Here is a 20,329-nt window from a genome sequence, read left to right as displayed (position 1 = left end):
TATCGTTCGTTCAGATCTAATCACATGTGGACTGTCACACCTGGCATTAAAATGCACCTTGGATGCATCTCCTTTGACCACATCTGATCTGGCTGTAGGGATATGTCTGATGTCACTGCACGTGCCGCAAGAGCGGAATTAAAGCTCTACTTACGCTGCAGTGACATGAAACGAGACGTGAAACATAAACAGAAAACAGGAAAATAAATAATTTGATGGTCAGTTAATACTGTGGTCGTGACTGCAAATAAATTACCATCAGTAAATGTATTAGGAGCAATGTTTAGTGTAAAGGACTTCAGCTGAGGATGTGGGCTTTCATGCGTCTCCGTGTCCATGTAGCTCAGTAAGGTGGACACATGCTTCCTTAAACTACGTCCAAATGTGTTTTTTGGGATTGGATATGAAGACTTCTGACCAGAACTTAGCGTGATCTGCCCGGTGATTGGACCACTAAGGACAGATATTAACACCAGGTCCAAATGGGGTATTAGTTACAACTTTTAAAGTTTGCAATGTCCTGGTTGTTGCAGTGTCGGTGGAGGACACAAAGGGCACTAGCGCTGCAGCATTTTTGCGGTTGTTAGGGTTGTTGAAAAGTGCAGATGGTGAGGAGACAAGGACAGAAGGACAAAGGGCTGCAGTAGTGAAGGAACCAGGTGGTATATATGACAAACAGATGGAGTAATGACTGAGATGGGAAGACTGACAGTTTAATGAGGAGCAACTTTTTGGCAAGGAGGAAAAGTCTAGAAGAGGAGAGAATAAAGTAAGGGAGCGAAGAAAATGTGTTCCATGATGGACTGGTGGGGGTGACGTCTATATTTGATTTATTAGCATTTCATTTCAAAGAGATGTCTGGTTTTCTGGTCGATTAGAATAAAGAACGAGACAAAGCTCTGCAATGACAGTCCAAACTGCAGACTGACAGACTGTTTTTCCACCATTATGATGGAAATAAATATCAGGAAAAACCTTTTTTTCTTACAGGTGCAGCATAGTTACTCATGCTTAACAATCCCTGGTTTAGTTTAGTTCAAATTATAGGACACAAACACAAAAAACAGGACATAAATAAACAAAGTTCTATTTGTATGATTTGGTTGTGTTGAATATCTGTGAATATTTATTACTCATCCATTTTATATCCTTCTCTTATTCTGATTGTTTTAAATCAAATCTCATGTGTTGCATGGTTCCTGCTCGCCTATAAATAAGTCTTACACTTATTATTCATTAGCATTTCTTACAGTGACACGACTCGGATGAGGGGAAAATGTGTGTCTCCCAAAAAAAAAAAGATTTGTTGTTTTCATTACAAGAGTATATTTACCACGAGAGGTTTGTGGTTTATGTTTGTGAGCAACATTACTCAAAAAGTAAAGGAAGGATAGGGATGAGATTTTCTGGCCCTGTAGGTTTCAAGTTTCAAGTTTATTTGTCTCGGGCATCAAAAGTACATTATGACTCACAGTTATTGCCCAAGGAAGAAATAATTAGATTTTGGTAGTGATCCGGATTCAGGATATTTTTAAAACTGTTGTTAAACAGATCTTTCGTGTTCCTGGACTGTTATAGAGAAACAATGATGTACTGTGAGCCTAAAATAAGAAAAAGAAAGAGTTGCTGAGAAATTCGTCAGCATTATAAAACAGGACGAAGAACTAGACGAACCAGAGTCACTCGTGCCGCACAGCAAATCACTGTAAAACTGCTAAAAATCAGACTTTTATCATTGTAATTAGCATGACTGTGACAGACTGTCACTGAAAGCAAGGATTCAGCTTCATATACACGTCACATTTCCAACATTAATAAATCATTTTCTATCCGTTTAACTCATTTGCATATGGAAACAGGAACATCACTGTACTTTATTGATTTGATGGTGCTGCAACAGATATTGACAGCGTGCTTATGCAGAGCAGAGACACTGATGTGACCTGAACGCTACTGTGGACAAACAAGCACTGAAGCCATTTCACTGAGTAAACAGTGTTTGAATTAGAAACCATGGTTAGATGAGGTTAAACTTTATTGTCCACTATGTGGAAATTTGTCTTTGGCGCCGCATAAAATAAAATAAATTGCAAATACAGACGAGTTTTAAAAGACAATAAAAACTGGAGAGCTCGGAGATCATTTCAAGCAATTAAATTAAAATTTCATAATTTAATATGCCATTTGAGGTTGCTATTATTAAAAAAAAAGTTAAGGTACAAACAAAAATAACACCCTTGGCAAATCAACAAACAGAAAGCTTTATTAGTGCATTTAACTAGAACGATGCCATGACAATAACTGTCACAATGAGGATGTTTTATATTGCAATGCAGAAACCAGAGGCACTAAAAGCTCGGGCAATTCATTTTTTTAAATGAAAGTATAGTCCACATTCATCAGATTGCCAGCTGAGCCAGTCAGGTAGAACGCTGTGTCTCAGACAATAACCAGCATCAATTATAGCGTCAACTGAGGAGAAAACCATCTCTCTCTCTCGCTGTACGAGAGCTCCACTGCTGGAGGGAGCTGCCAAAACACCATGCTGCTCCAAAAGGATATTCAATTATTGTTGTGTTGTGTGTTTTGTTTTGTTTTATCTGTGTCAGATCTGACACTGAGCCTTTTATTGCAATCTCCAGCTGCATAAGACTCCGACAACCATGAGAATAAAAAAGCCCGTGGCTCCCCGGCTCCACAGAGCAAATTGTGATTTCATACAACAGTGGTGAAAAGTCCCGCAATAAATCGCTTGATTTGTCCTCGCCAGGCCCGAGTGTCACCTGTGTGCTGCAATGCTTTCTCTCTGCTGAGCTGATTGTCACGCCTCGCCCCACACCAGTGCTTTCTCATTACCATGTAGGATCACTATACCACCATTTAGCTGCTATTCATTAATTACTGCCGTGCTTCCCTCTGCATACTAAAGAGGAACACACACACACACACACACACACACACGCTCCAGCAGCCGAGGAAGATTTACACTGCATGTCATCATCACATCGTTTAGCACTCACTACTGAGGACAATACACCACAACACAATCTCCATTCATCTCGGTGACACACACTCATAGATTACTACAATATAAGACTCCGGGATCAGGTGCATCACTGTTATTCTCCATAACTGTCACGGAGGTGAAAATCATTTGACTTCAGCCTCCCCTCCTCCTAATCCTTCATCTGGCAGCGGCACTTCATCAAACTGCACAGACACGTGGCGATACTGTGGACGAACCGTTTACCTTGCAGTGGAGGTTTGTGCTTAATATTACATATACTACTCTACCCTGTAGAGTTTTCTATGTTTATTTTATTTTTACGATAGCAGCGATGTGGAGCCATATTTTTAGGAGTGGGAACCTGCTTTGTTTGTTCTCTTCTCAGCAGGTGGTGGTAACGTGCCAAGAATTACTGCGAAATATCAGCAGAGGCAGACGCGTAGGGGGGGCAATGCAGGATACAAATGGCGTGTAATGTTTCAATTTGTGAGGACAGAGCTTAGCTTCCAAGGTTTTCCTGTTTTTAGGCTGAGCTAATTGTTCTGTGTGGACATAAACGGATGACCTTGAATAAAACTGTCAACACAAACACCTCGCAAGTCGCATGCAAAAAAAAAAAAATGCCGTCATTCAAACATATTTCCTCCTCCCATTCTGCATCTCTCCCCATCCATCTGCGCCGTCGCCACCAATGACAACGAGAACAAAACAAGCCCATTCATCACAGCGGCTAATTTGATAGAAGCACAATTCAGCCATTACAAATGAGCATGATAAAGCAAATGTCATCGGCTGTACCTGGTGGAGGATAAAGTAATAAGAAATGCAAAGATAATACAAATTTAAATAAGAGCGGTCTCTGTATGTTGGCTTTGTGATGGACTGGCAACCTGTCCAGGGCGTAATCCCACCACTGTCAACTGGGATTAGCTCCAGCTCCCCTACAACCCTCATGTGCAGGATAAAGCAGCATTAGACAGACGGATGAATGGAAATTGAAGGTGATTCTTGCCCAAGTTGTCAGCTGATGAGAATTATTAATATTTTTAGGAAGTCAAAGTAAAGAATTATCTGTAACATTGTCCGGTGGAATCATATGAGAAGTAAATTTAAATAAAGTTGCATGTGTAGTCACGTCAGTATCACTAATACACGCCAACACAATAACCTTTGCATACAATACAGACATTAAACTACAAACTATAGAGCATGTTATGCGACTTCAAGAGCTTATCTGTCTCACAGACCTCACAATTTCAAGAATACAGTGTGGTGCATTTTTGACACGTGTGAAAACAGGAATCTGTGTCGCACAAAAAGGTAAATCTGCCGGGGATTAAAAATGTAGGTGAGACTGACACAAGCAATCAATATTTAATGATATTAATGGTAACACTAGATCATTGTTGACCATTTATTGGTAATCAGTGCATCCAGTATCATGTCAACAGCTAATCAGTCGACACTTATTCAAATGATAAGTGACATACAGTTAACTATAAGTAACTGAGTACTATTTTTGCAGTGTTGTTAACCATCATCTATCTATTTCATAGTTGACTGTCAACAGATTATTAGTAAGGATACTGTGTGTGTGTAAATGTGTGTTCAGTAAATTTCAAGAGATTATCTGTTGACATGAGACTGTATACCTATCAGAGAGTCAACAATAGACTACCAAAATAAAGTGCCACCATTATAAATTCTAATTATTATAATGAATCACTTGACATTCACCTGGGGTTTAATCCTCTGAGAGGCCCTCGAGACAGAGAGATCAAAGTTCTAACCGGGTGGGAAGTATATAAAAGCAGCATTGGAAGCATTGTTGTGAGTCCTGTGGCTGCAGCACAAATTAGGATTTTGTCTGCAGCAGTACTGCGACACAACACTATTTATTTTCAATTATCCACAAGCCTCCAGAGATAGAAGTAACGTTTTGTTTTTACTGCTGCTCAGCAGATTACAGGCCCTCTGTGTCAGTTTCCCTCTGATACTAGTATATACATACATATATCAACGCGGCGGCTCCACAAACAGCTCAGAAACATCTGTGAACGACAGCCACAATGAAGACAGACGGGGATTATTACTGAATATGTGTCAAGGGGAAAGAAATACCAGATGTTGTGCTATACAGCTGAAGCTTCCAGATATGTTTTAGACTTGATTGGTGTCTTTCAAGGTAAATGAGGCCACTTTAGAGAGAAGTGAAAATTAAGCAAAGTGCAGAACAAAGTCCAGTAAGTAAATGTAGGGAGATACTTGGAGGAATGACTCGAGTGATTAAAAAGCGTTTGTGAACAGTTTTAGGAGAGGGAGGAGAAATCCAGAGCGTGGTGGGAGCGGCTGCACAGCTTCTCAGACCTGTATCTGTGGACTGTAGGTTCTGGGATGGAGTATAGGTGTGGGGGAGGTCAGAGAGGTGCTGTGAGGCCATGGGGATTTGAAAATGAGGAGAAATAGATTGTGTATAAGGGAGCCAATGGAGATGAACAAGAGTGGCGGTGATGAGGTGCCAGGCACCAGACTTGATTAGCTCTCTGGAGCTGAACCCTGGAGTGTTTTCAGTTCCTGCTAAACTATGATAAAAAAAAAAAATGTCCGCCAACGACCCCTTTTTCACCGAAAGAAAACGAGACAGTAAAGTAAACAAAAATAAAGTTGACATGACAAAAACTAATCTACTGGCACTCACGTCAACAAATACAAACTGGACAGAAATGAAGAGAACCAATCAGAAGCGAAGAATAATAAGAACATATTTAATCATATATACATATATATATATACATATACATATATGTATACATATTCAATATTCAAAGTGGCAGAAATGACAGCATTAGGTAGAAAGAGAAGAGACGACATACTATGGTTGAATTTCACGTACGATGTTACAGAAGACAAAACCCTTTGTAAACCATGTGGAGAACAACTCAAAGGAAAGGACAAATGAACCTACGGCAGATTTAGTCGACTAAAACCAGACTAAAACGTCTCAGATGACTAAAAAAATGACTCAAACTAAATGGTATTTTAGTCATAAGTCATAACTTATATGAACACTGATGCATTTGCAGTCTGAGACCAGAGATCCAGACTCTGGTTCTCTATAAAGTTGTGGTCATGAGCCGCTTGAACTCTGGAGCGGTTCATTTCTGTTATGAACAGGAAGCATACATCACTTCCTGTTTTGGTGACTGGAGGCAAAGGTAGTCCGGTGAACAAAATGGCAGCAGGAGTGATTTACATTTTTGCTTGTTCACATCATCAAGGTGTCATTTTAGGTGAGAATGTACTTTCATAAAGTAATGTAAAAATATGCTGAAATTCACACAAACTGTGGGTTAATCCACGTCCACTCAAGTGTTTGCTCTGGCAGCTCCATTACACCGACTCTATAACCACACAAGAAAAAGCAAACTCAGAGCCGCGGCAGCTGGTTCTCGTTGATTCCTGCTGTTCACTGAAGACAATTTCTACCTTTCTGTTCCCTCGTCCAACCAAGGGCTGTGGAATATTTATGTATGTGTGTGAGTGTCTGATTCTGTGTGTGTGTGTGTGTGTGTGTTCGGCCCTCATCGCTAGGATTAGTTGTGATAGGGGCTGAGTGACCCTGAGTTCAGTGCTGGTCCAAATAAACAGTGGAAGTGTTGATACAAACTCTCAGCAGCAGAACCCGGGGGAATTCACACCGAACCAGATGTAACGACTTCTACAGACTCTTAATACTGCTGGGAACCACATCGTCACACACACACACATTCAACTCTCCTTTAAGTGTGTTAACGGATTCACACACACACACACACACTCACAGAAACTATTGAAAAAAACAAGGAGAGTCCAAGTTTATTTAACCAGAAAAGCAAATTTATATGTAGTTAAAAATTAAATACAACCAAAAACAACAACCAATGTTATTAGAGCTGAAACAATTACTCAATTAATCAATTACTAAATTAAAAAATCAACTATTTTCATAATCAATTCATGAGTTTGAAGCTTTTCATTATTAAAACAAGATTTCTGATTGTTTTAGCTTCTTAAATGTGAATATTTCCTTCATTTCTTTGCTCCATATAACCATCATCATCATTTCCAGGTTTGACAGACACCGATTGTCATTTTTTAACATTTTCTGACATTTTATGGATCGAAACGATTACTCGATAAATAAAGGAAATAATCGACAGATGAATTGATTATGGAAATAACCGTTAGTCGCAGCTCTAGATGTTATCACAGAGATTAGAAGAGTCACCTTTCAACGCCACATGAGAAGTAATCTGCGGGCATAACAACACGCACCAAAAAACATGTCATCACATCACACAAACGCATTAGTTTCCTATTTCTATTTCATAAAGTTCAAGTATAAGAACAAATAAGAACAAGGATTTTTTGTTATAACACCCAAGACGAAGTGAAAGTGAACCTGAAAGTTAGGTTAACAGAGATTTGTGTTCTCATGTACAGTACATATATACATATAGTATACTGTATATAACCCCTGAGCAGAATTCATGTCTTTTGGACGCACAGATAGAGAGGAGCACTGTAAAACCAGCACGCTTCACCTCTTGACTTTCTAAGCTTTGATGTGCAATCATGTTGACAGCATGTCAGACCACATCTCTGCAGGATGTGATGGATTGGTTCCTGTGGAAAATGGGAGTCTAACACCTTTTTTTTTTTTTTGGCAGATGAGACTCGGAGCGCGGACATGAAAACGTGCCAAGCTGCAACTTAATGTTGCAGTACTTTTTTGAATTGAACGTTTTGACTTTTTTTTATCAGGTGCATTCACACATCGAGGCCCAGAGATCCCCATGAGACGAGGATGGATAATAGACAGGCAGGCAGGCAGTACTTGGGCATGCAGGGGAAGTAACAGAGTGCTCCTTGAGAGGAGGTATCAGAGTTCATCTCAGTGCCAGTGCTCACACTTATTGATTAAAAGAGACCATGAAAGACAGTATTACCCTGAGGGTCAGTCGCTGATTAACCTCCACTTTTCAACATTTTAATCAACCACTGACCTCTAATGAGCTAAAACAAGGAGGCTCTGCCTCCTCTGTTCCCCCCCGGGCTCTCTGTGGGGGGCTGCTGTAATGAGACAGGCCTATAATCATCGTGGTCCAAGAAGACACCAACACCACACACACACACAAGCACAGCAGGAAGTTTGTTGAAAGCCTCATTTCCACCGAGCGGTGCGGGGCCAGTTCAGCTCGCCACGATGAAGCCCTGATCCAACCAAAGGCTGCATGGGCCAGATATGCAAATGATGTGTAACATGCGTCAGCTACGTGAACGACGCAGCGCCACGCGACGTCTATCTCGCCAATGAACTTCACAAAGAAGAACGACATGACACAGTAAACAAAGAGCGGCAGCGCAGGACGCGCAGGACTCCGTGTTCTTTCTTTCGTAACAAGAGTCCAACAAGTCCTGTTTGAAAGAAAGGCTGCAGGCTGCACAGAGAAACAAAGACGCTTCTCCCTGCTGTCACACGTCAGTGGTGATTCTCTGTCGACGAGTCAATCTCCTTCAGTGTTGCCTGGTGCCACAATGAAGGGAGAAAAAACTATGATATATATATATATATATATATTATATATATATATATATATATGTTTTTTTTTTATTTAGAAAATAAAATACACGTTTGGTGTTATTTTTGGTTTTAGTGCAGCGAAGGATCCTTATATGAACCAGTTACCAGCTGACTGGATATTTTTCTCTTCATACACAATAGTGACTCGGCTAATCTTACATAGCACCCTTTACATTCAACCTGGCTTTCAAAATAAGAGCCGCTGACCTTGGCTTTTTTAAAACGTCTTTGCCATAACGCTCAATAATGAAAATAGCTGACAGTCGGTCTCTTGTAAAGTAAAAGACAAGTTTTATATGTTATTGTATAGTTGTAGTAGTCCAGTGTCCAACTGTCATTAGCAGTAACAGGAAGTAGTTCTTGTACACTCATTGCTAAGAGCTGCACATATTATTGTCCAAAAAAAGGTCCACATTTGTTTGAGGAAACTCGAGCCACATTTGTCAGTTCATAAGCCGGACCCTTCAGGCTCACATCCGTTTCGTCAAGGCCAGATGAAAGCCTGCGCATCTTTGTCAGAAGTGGCCCACATAGATATGGTATCTGTGTTTGGAACCCGTCTCAACATTTGACTGTGCGAACGCACATCATTTGCATGCCATATCATACTGCACCAAAGTGTACGTCTTGGTGGAAACGGGGGGGGTTTATACGCTGCGGTCAGAACGCGAGAGAGGAGTGATGTCACATCACATACAGCACATTTAAACACTCCGTGACAATGCAATTCAAAATATTTAATCAAATCATATTAGAATATTGAAATGTAGCTGTACCTCCTGATTTATAAACCTCAGTTCTGTCTTTTCTCATTGATTAGTCACATAGCAACATGACTCTGTTGATCAATCCATCACTATGGTTCAGATTTTCGCTCAGATCACATGACTGTTTACTCTGAATGCCACCAGCGGGTTCACACTCTGCAGTCATCTGCCATCATATTAACTTAACTAAATTCACAGAGGTCATGTGATTTATTTTCACGTTTCCATTAAATTAACACACAACCACACGGCAACTGTGTTACAATTGGCGGGTGAAAGTGCCAATGACTACAGAGCAACTGTTGTGTTGTTGACATATACATAACATTGTGGCTTTTCTGTCAGAAATGAGGGTGCTGGTAATCCTTTAATGAATGTGACCAAGTTAGCGCAACAAAACAATCTGGATTTTCATTATATATGCCACGATAATCCTTGAGAACTACGTACGTCACTATGTTAACACGTATTCAACAATTTGGCAAAACCTTTCATATCTGTAGATAATGTGATCTACACTACGCGTCGAAACAACAATTAAATTAAAAAATCAAATGCATATGGAATTAAAATAGAACTTTTACATTTAACATTTCAAACATGAAAAATAAACTTTCCCATTAATATAACAATGTTATATTTCCAAAAGAAATTATGAATTGAGCTCAAACATACACTTTATATTTTCCCTTTTGACTGAAGGAGAGCAATGACCTGAACCATTGGCTTAAAATACCTCTTCTGCCGCTGCCTGGATCATGGTGCTCTCACTCCTACGAGCCATCAGATAAGAGGATCCAATTCATATTCTAATTAATCTGGAGCCACACTTCCTGTTTCTCAGGTCCTTAGGGGAGGACATCATTCATCAGGCTTTATCTCCAGCTGAAAATGTTCCTGCTCATTCAGCCCACTGTGCTCTTTAACACTCTGCCAGGACTTCCACTCACACTTCTCTCTGCTCATCGCCTTTTCTGCCCAACGGACGATTTCTTACCTGTCGCATTACACACACACATCATTTTTTACGCATGAGACCACGAGGTAGGCATTTACTCTGTGTGTAAGTAAGTGTGTGTGGTTACACATGCTGACAGAGACGAGATGGATTGAGAGACAAAGTAGGAGCTTCCCTAAGTGCCTGAAGGGAGACAGTGTTTGCCATCATTTCTACATGGAAACTCACAGACAAGAAACACCCAGTAATATTTTGACTTAGTAAATTCGTGCTGTGGCAAGAATGGGAAGCGACTGAAGAAAGAAATGAAAAATCTTGTTTGGCGATAATGAAGATGAGCTATAGTCACGCCAGTCCAAGTAAACTGACATCCATGAATATTTTATGTTGCGTTCCCTCTGGTGGACAGGGCCTTATGTTTTTTCCAGAAATGGGGGTCACAGGGTCATGGGGTTAGGGGTAAGAACCAATCAGGAAGTGAATGCAGAAAAGGTCATTGTTTCCAAAGGTCTCTGTTTGTGCCCACTGAGACTAAAACTCAGCCCCAGAGTTTTCAAACAGAAACAGAGTCAGCAGCATTTTCTATATTGCTCCATTTGTCGGGCTCTAAAACACCATGGTTGTGTCGACAAAAGGTTAAACAAAAACAGAATAAAAAGCAAATAAATCTGGATTTGTACATTTGTTACAAATAAATAAAGTATACTTTTTATTTTAAATGATGTACGAATGTTGTATATTATTTAACTAGGAATACAATGAAAATGTTTTGTTTCCATAGAGTAGATTCTCTCCTCTCAACTCGCTTGTTCAGTTGCAGACAGTATCACCAATGAGAAACAACAATGGTGAAAAGGTAGTGATGTCAAATTCAAGGACCTAAATATCAACTTAATTTCTTTCTCGCATAAAATTCACGAGCACTTTTAGATCCATGTCTATTTAGAGCGTTTTTTCTTTTTTCTAATTCACACGTGGAAAAACCCTGACTTAGGAGAAAAAGACTTACTTGATCAGACCGTTGATGAGGTGAAAATGAAAGTGAAATGTGTTTTAACACAGCTTTTTGTTCACAGCTGACAGTCGAGCCGCGGCTAATAAGAACAAATTAGGAAGTGAATGTCATCATTACCATACAGACTTAAAGACAGCCACGGGGTTTTCAGACACAAAATGAAGCCAGGAGCCATTTGTAAAACCGAAACGGAGTAGGAAGGTAGACAGGAAAGATAAACTAGGCCATGTCCCTTAAAGTTAAAGTCGTGCATCCAAAGATGCAGAGATGTTCTACAGTCCAACTTACCATGCACAGCTCTAACTACTACTACTCAAACAACTACTAAGAGACAATATACTTTTTTTCAATTGATGTCAGAAGTTTTAATCGCTAAACGTTACCTGACAAAGGCCAAGTTTCCCCTTAGCGTCAACCGACTGGAAGTTAAGGAGTTGGCTTAAGTGGTTAAGTTGTAAGTGACGTTCCATGCATACAGTATGGTCTCCTTAATAGGAAACAACCATCCATCCTTCTTCTACCACTCCACGCATGACGGTTGCGTGGGTACAACCTGGACAGTTCGCCAGTCCATCACAGGACCACATATAGAGACAAACAACCATTCACTTTCACACTACATAATCCCCATAGTGCATGTTTTTGGACTGTGGGAGGAAGCCGGAGAACTCGCAGCAAACCCACGCACACACGGGGAGAACATGCAGACTCCATGCAGAAACGCCCGTGTTCCAACTGGCAAGAGTGCTAAGATTGTACCAAATCAAGAATGTGGTGAGGTACCAGGTTGAAAAATAAAATGTTGCTGATCAGTGTGGCCTGTGTTGAAAAAGCTGTGTGTGAATCATATTCTTAATATATTCCCTACAGTCTTTTGTCTCCACAGCTTTACAACATTGATTAAGTCAAAAACCATTGTTTTCAGTCTGGCAGCAAAGTGGCTTCGGAGAGGCCACTCTTCCGCAGGAGCAGCCAAGGCGGATCCTCCCATGTTGGCAAACATCCACCCTGCTCATGTGTCCCGGGGCAAGACACTTGAGCTCAGTGCAGCAGGTCAACACAGCTCACATTAACAGCTGCTGCTTATGGGTAATAAGACGACTGCTGATTTGGCATCGTGATTGGATGGGCGTCGCTTCATAAGAGCTAGCAATCACATAATGGTACTTGTACCTGACTTTGGGGGCTCGGTCTAATTGCTTTTGTTACACTTAACTAAACAAATTCAAAAGGAGCGGTGCTGACTAAACTGCTTTTATTGGAAATATGAAACAAAGCGCTCCTTCTCTACCTATTGATAAGATACTTCTCTTTAACTTTAAATCTTTCTGAAGACGTTATATAAACATCCAGAATGAGCTGGAACAAACTTTAAGATTTAATAAAGGATGCGTGAAGGATGATTATGGATGTTGCCTAGCAACGGGAGATTTTTTTTATATTTCTTGGCTGAGAACCAAAGGAAACATATCAAAACAAATCTAAAGCCTCTATCTCTGCCTTTGTCCTTGCGCCTGCAGTCACATCCCAGCAGGGCTACTATCTCTTAGTATGAATCTTCTCCTCTAATGTTACGGTTTATTTTTTCCTATACACCATTAAAAAATGTGAAGAGAGGAAGGATATATGGGTGTGTTTGAAACACCAGCCCCACAGCTCTGGGTGGGCTTTTCTGGTGAAACTTCAGTGAAGTAAGATATTTATATGGGAAGAGAGGAGTGTGAACTTACATAAAAATCACTCTCCCGTCTCCAATCGGTCCAGAATGCAGCAGCTAAGCTTCTTACTGCGTTTAAAAGTGGGACCTTTTCCTTTACGGCACTCCCGCTACAGTTTGGGAGGAAATGTTTCTACAACACCACTGTAAATATTCATCCATCCATCGTCTACCACTTTATCCTCACTGTTGTAAAAAGTCACTCGCGGCCATGTGCATTTGTAATAAAAACTATTATTATTATTAACTACTGTGGCTCATTCCAAGTGATGCAGGTTAGATTCACGCAAACGTTTCTGTATTGAGATTAAATCATTTAAATGATTCATTCATGAGATTAGGTCCTGTGTCCTCCTGTGTTTGAGTGAGTCTTCTGCAGGAACAGTGTGTGTGTGTGTGTGTGTCGTTTTTGTCTCAGTGTGTTGAACTTGTGTGTAATAGCCTGATGACCTGTCCATGGTTCATCTAATGTCATCTGGAACTGGCTCCAGTGTCTCCAGGGGAAAGGTGGTTTGGATAATGGACGGATGGATCAGCTGAACTGTGCTGTAGAACACCCTAGTCCCAGTGGTAAAACACAAAAAGAAGAGTTTAATCATGGGTTTAAATGGATTTTTGAACGTAATCGATATTCACTCTCTGGTCAAATAGCAATAAATGAAGGTTTTTATCTGCTTTCATTGAAAGCAAGCCTTTGGTGAGCACTTTGTCTGCTTCATTTTTGGGAGCCATACAAAGTTCATCATCAAAGCATCATGTCTAGTGCAACACTACGATATGCATTCATCTTACGGCCGTTAAAGACACAAAATAAGACAACACTGTCACTGAGACCCATTTTATTGTTGTTGTTGTTTCCTTGGATTTGTTATGTTTTCCTCTGCATTCGTGATGTCACTTTTTATGCACAGCTGACACATCACATCAACCACTGGCAATGGGAATAACTGTCTTTTGTTTAGGTAATTGAGTTTATTTAGTTACATAATCCCAGGTATACCTGCTTTTAGTGTGAAAGAGGCTTAAAGAATAATCCCCTCTCGCTACAGGTGTGATGTAATGCCAATAATTCCATAACACAGCTCATCGGATCAGTTCTGGAGGCCACACAGTGTAGGATAGCTCGTCCTCCCGCAGTGCAAAAAAGAGATAGGTGTGAATGTAAAAGTGAATGGTTGTGTGTTGGTCCTATGGTGACCACTGGTGACCTGTCCAGGGTGAACCCCCACCTTTCGCCCTATGTCAGCTGATTATTGACACAAGCAGCCTCATGTGGAGGATAAAGCAGTAGACAATGAGTGAGTGAGTGAGTGAGATCAATTCTAATTCGAGGAGCTCCTCCGTCTCCTGGTCTCCTGCCAGTTTTGGAAAACAACTTAAAAGAGGAGAAATAAAACCTAACAATAAAATCATAAAAGGCTATAACAAGCGAATGGGAGTCATCCCACCCCAAATCTATTTTTGAGATCCTTATGTTTGAAGTATTGCAATGTTTCTTACAGATTCCTTTTTTATTCCTTTGTACACTCCCACTCCACTACAAACTGCACCCTCCACTGAGCTCACACGTTCACTCACGTACGCACTTTTGTTTTGATCGCTCACTGTCTGTCACACACACACACACACACAGCCTGTCTGTTTTCCTTTAGCGGCTCCTGACAGGTGGTCCTGCGGGGTTCATCTCAGTTGGCAGTATGGGCTACATCTCCCACTAAAGCCTCTCCATCTGGGTCAAGTCAAAGAATAACAGGCCTCTTTGGAGCAATGAGACAGACAATGCACACACAAAGGCTGATCTGGAATCAATAAACATGAATATTTGTCTGAATAATGTGAATGCATGTGTGCATCCGTGTCACACAGTGTCTCCGCATGTGGGCATTCATGGACCTGTACGTGTGCTCACAGGATGACAGACGGCACTAAACGGATCAGCATTTACTGAAGGCTTTTCACACACCGTAGATCGTCTGAAATGTCGCTCGCGGTCTTTCCTTCCTCGCTGTAGGACTATTTGAAATGAGAAGATTGATGAAAAGATTTATGGAGGCACCCTAATGAGAGCTGTTAACTAGCATGAGGAAAAACTGTTGCCAAATTTTGTAAAAGGGAGAAAACCATGTGCTCATCTGCATTCCAACAAGTACGAGAGCATGGACTGCAGAGGAAACGGAGGAAATATTCATCTCTATTGCAGAATATCTATTGGGTTTATTAAATAACACACAGAAACTGTGTATTTTGTACATAATTATTCTTTAAAGAGTTTTATACGCCAGGACATGGAATTCTGCTCAAACCATAAAAGACATTTTATGGTTTTATGTTTCATCATTGATACGGAATGGACCCTTTGCAAAACCACCATTTTGACATGTTTAAGCAGGATAACTGACTTTTGACACACATTTTGGCTTGAACAAAAATAGCGTCTCCTGCAATTTGAAAATTGAGGTAAGTTGTATTGTGATTTTTGATAAAATTTCGATTAATTGTGCAGCCCTAGCCTCAGCCATCAATGATTTTATTATACACGCATGTGATTTTCCTTGTGTGACATGTCAAAATGGCTGCTGTGCAAAGGGCCCACTCCACATAGTGGCATTCTATAATAAGCTACTCTATCATTCTATCGTGCTATTCTGGTATAATATGGCACAAGGGAAAATGCTATGTGTCGCTTCCATTTAACATTATATAATAATAATACACATTGCATGTCATGGCTAAGTTGTTTGTCAGTGACTATATGACTCGTGAAAAGAATCAATATCTTCAGGACTGTTTGTCTTGCAGTCTCCCAGGATCTCTGATTTATTCATCATGGACAATAAATTCATGGCTGATTAAAAAAAACAAAAAAAACTTCAGCTTTCAGCTTTCATTCTCCCGCCCCCCCCCGTCACTGATAAAAAGGAGGAAGACAGATCTGTGTTGCTATTCATAGCATGTTGAAAAAGACATGTTGTTGGATCATATCACGAGCTACCACAACCACTGATGGAGTATTATGGGTTAAATGTTGCCAGGCTACACAGAGCGCTGCGTTCATGGTCAAGAAGGCTGTCGAAATTCATGCAGGAATCTTTGAGCGACAGTGAAATGTGTTTCTCATGTATTTTCATAGTGTTTCAAGGTGGGACCACCAGGCTGGACCAATCCAAGATGGCTTTTGAGCCACATGTGGCCCATGGGCCAGCACTGGAATAGGCTGGCTTCATACAGATACACAGTTTTCCCTCCACCTCATTATTTTGTCAGCATGTTGTTGCCAGGATTACACCACAATATACAATACACACAATGGCCTCTGCAAAATTCTATGTAGTGAACATCAAGAACCCACAATTAACCAATAGTCAAGCACAAAAAAAGTACTTTTTCAGATAAGTAAACACATGCTGCTTAATTTGTTAAACAGCAACAATGGCAAAAAATATACACATGCATACAACAACGCCTTCAAAGAACAGCGTTAGCTGAAGAGGAAGCGTGTTAGAGCCATGGATGAAGTCCATTTATCACTTATCCATCAACAAAACTGGAGAAAACTGAGGGTATTTCTGTCCATGAAGTGTGTTTTAAATTGGCCTGAAATCGTGCGCTTGTCTGTCAAAAGGGACACAAATTTGCTGAGAAAGGTAGATACATTTGACGATAATTGGCTGAATAACGGTGTATAATAACGTGGAAATAACTTTTGGACAAAGACAGTTCGGTTTACGAAATCAAATTGTGCTTTTTTTCCCTTTTTATCCAATTAATAATCGACACATTAATCGATTATCAAAATAATCATCAGTCGCAGCCCTACGCGTACATACAGGATTCTCTTCTTCGACCAGAAATAGAGCAAACCACCACCCACTGGACTGGAAAGCCTTGTGCCGTCGTCGACACATACACGTTGACACAAAATGCTTGCAGACGACAATTGCAGGCTCAGAATGCCGGGACTCTTCATTATGAAGCTGTGCATCTGTCAGTACCTGCAAATATTTCAACAATAAAACTCGAGTCTTCAGCCCGACCTGCCAGAGCTTTGCACTGCAGTCGTGATGCGCAATCATCTCACTCAGCTGTGAAATATGGCTGACAGGATTATGGGCAAACCACAATTACATCTCAAGTCCCTGACAAGTGACCACAGAGCACTACTTGTCCAGTCAACTGTGGGATATAAACTGGTGGCTCTTGCCTCCAATGCCTCCATTTGCTCAAAACACAATCACTGCAATGTCGCACACAATTCTAACTGAGCTGGAGAAGGAGATTGGCAGCGTTGTGACAGCAGGGAGGGAAGCGAGGAGCCTGTGTGCGCTGCTTAACAATGGCGGAATTGTGTGTGCGTGTTGACAGTGACAGTGAATTTCTCATCGGCTGTGATTTTATCATCATTATGTTGTCAACGTGGCATTTGAAATTTTAGGAGACCTATTCAGAGGCTGAACAATACACACACACACACACACACACACAAGTATGTTTACATGATGCCAGAACAAAAATCACGTGACGTGTTGTCGTACGTCCAAAACCAAACTTTTAAATGTTAGTCGGATGAAATAAAAGATTTTTCAGTCAGATGATGTGGTTGGGAATGGACCCAAACTGGTCTAGACAGTCTGTGCAAAGTTCCCACCTCCCCCCTTTGACCCAGAAATAATAATAGAAGAAGCTTGTTCACAGCAGAAGAGAAAACCATCCCGACTTGTGCTTTTACAAGCAGAGGAGACAGAGTTTACACTCAAAAATAATTCATATTTTAAAGTTAAGGGACGACAGGAAAAGACACGGGGCAGAGTTGTGGTAAGCGATGTTGCCTTGCAGCAAAAACACCCAGGTTTGCGACCTAGAACGAGGGCTTTTTTGTGTTTTTTGCGTTTGTGTGTTCTCCCTGTGTGTGTGGGTGGGTTTTCTCCAGGTTCTCTGGTTTCCTCCCACAGTCCGAAACCATGCAGAAGTGAATTGGACACTCTAAACTGACTATAGGGGTGAATGTGAGAGTGAATGGTTGTTTGTCTTTATGTGTTTGCCCTGCAACCCCCAGACTTTGGCCCTATGTCAGCTGGGATTGGCACCAGTGGCCCTGCGACCCTCATGTGGAGGATAAAGTGGTGGACGATGGATGGATGGTAGGACTTTCTTGCAAGAAAGGAACATGGCTTTGTAGACCTCCGATGTTACTTGTTCAAGGGCACCGTGGACACTTTTATATCTTTGACGGCCATGATAAACGGAAACTATTGAGTACTGGAAAATATCTAGTTTTTCAGACGGTTGACGTGTCCGTTAAAAGCTGTACTAGGTTTGGTGTAAAAAGGTTTTTTGAACGTTATATCACGTTTAAATCCATAGATTGTCATTCACAGCCTGGAACATCCCAGGAATATTTCTATGTGTTGTTGATCCCAGAGAGTGCAACCCTTCATATGACTCTTTCTTGCCTTTCGGTGGCTTTGGAATTGCCCTCAACGCGCTAAAATGATTTTGGTTTGCAACATAATAGGTCAAGTGGAAGATACCTAATAATTACAAAGTGGAAAAAAACTAAGTCAATCATCATCTAGTGCAATGGGGGTGCACACAATTAATTCAGTTAATCAGTTCCACGCAGGCGGAGTGGAGTTATGTACTATTGCTTTACTGTGTATTCTTTTACATCATAGTCTGTTCGACTTTCATCAGCGTTCAGCGCAACAGTTCCATGCTTAGACGTGCTCTCGTATGATCAGATCTGACTGGGTACATTATTATAGTTATGTGAATCCAAAGGCCACAGAAAACCCGCCGTCCACTGAAGCATTTTAGAATGGACACACAATATTAGAAAATGACACAAATCACACACAATCAACTGAGAGGCGTGTACAAGTGTGAATTGGTGCGGTGATGCCAAGCTATAATAAAGCAATGTTTTTATGGAATACACAAACGCTGTAAAATGTCGACTTTATATGTGCAAAGTGTGGAGTGGTCATAATTGGTGGCAGAGGACGAGATTTATGAGCTTTGTCACGGCTCCTCTTCTTCTTCTTGCATGTGCATGAAAGATTTTGACATCGTGTGTGTGAGTATGGTGGGATGATTAACCTTACCGTGCTGGATTCCGTATACAGTGGGGAGGTGATGCTTGGCATTATTACATGAGCTGATATTTGGCAACGGAAGACGTGTTCAGTTCATGTTCAGAGCGGAAGACGTGCAGACCATATGACAAATGCAAATTAATTTCCTAACATGTGTGCAGCTGCACGCCCACCACTGTATTCATATTTACAGCACACGCTAACAACACCACTATAAATAATCCACTGTGGGATCATTATGATGAAACCACAGACGACTAAAAGCTGCACTTTCTCCGTGTGCTTTTGTTTCTTGTTAGCAATTCATGAATAAAACATTGAAAAGCCTCAGAGGGAACACTAGTGTTTGTTGTAATGTATATACAGAAGACAGTCCACTATTAATGTTCACAAACAAGAGATCCACTATGGTCCATGTGACCTAAATGTATATATGTTTTCCAGTGAAGTTAATGCAAAAGAAAGAAAGAATCTATCAGCTACCAGGGGGCAACTCTGTTGGTTGCAAAACAAACTGCATTTGAATGGAAGTCTAAAGCCCCCTTCCCACCTATGGTCCCACCTCGCTGCGGCACGGTTTAAGTTGTTTTTCCACTACAAAATAGCACCTACTCAATGTGGGCGGAGTCATCACCGCACGGCTGCAGTGACTTTGTTTTACGAACGACTGACTGGTAAAGCAGTTGCTTTCACTGTAACTGAATCATTAGAATCAGTTGATTAGAAATATTTGTTCAGTACAGACCAGAGCACAGACTCTATCAGGACTGTCGCTAAATACACCGGACTCCTAGACAGCTGGTATCGTCCCATAGGAGCCTGAGCCTATTAACGTCCCCTGAGACCATGAAGAAGACACTAACCGTGGCTGCTTGCTTGAAGTTATGCAGTATTCACACAGTATTCGACTCAATGCTGAAAGAATGCAATGGCGGACAAATGGGGGCGAACTCCTGGTGGGAGACGGCAGCTACGAGAATGGAATGTGAGATTAAGTACATATGTGGGGAATGCTAGACTGACCCAGACCCTCGTATTAGTATGAATGGAGAAGCTACTGTATGTACGCGTATAAGGAAATGTGTAGCAGCTCTCTGTGGACATGGAACGATGATAAGAGGGAGTCGAGTGTTCAGAAACAAGCTTGCAG

At 41.0% G+C, this 20,329-nt stretch overlaps 1 protein-coding gene across 2 annotated transcripts in view; it reads right to left on the bottom strand.

The window, feature by feature from the left end:
* Positions 1-20,329, bottom strand: part of fam189a1 (family with sequence similarity 189 member A1) — an 87,096-nt gene that overhangs the window by 21,234 nt on the left and 45,533 nt on the right. The gene's annotated exons all lie outside the window — the stretch shown is intronic.

Source organism: Solea senegalensis, linkage group LG12, assembly GCF_019176455.1.
Source record: "Solea senegalensis isolate Sse05_10M linkage group LG12, IFAPA_SoseM_1, whole genome shotgun sequence".
NCBI lineage: Eukaryota > Metazoa > Chordata > Actinopteri > Pleuronectiformes > Soleidae > Solea > Solea senegalensis.
This window is presented reverse-complemented; position numbering and strand designations above follow the sequence as displayed.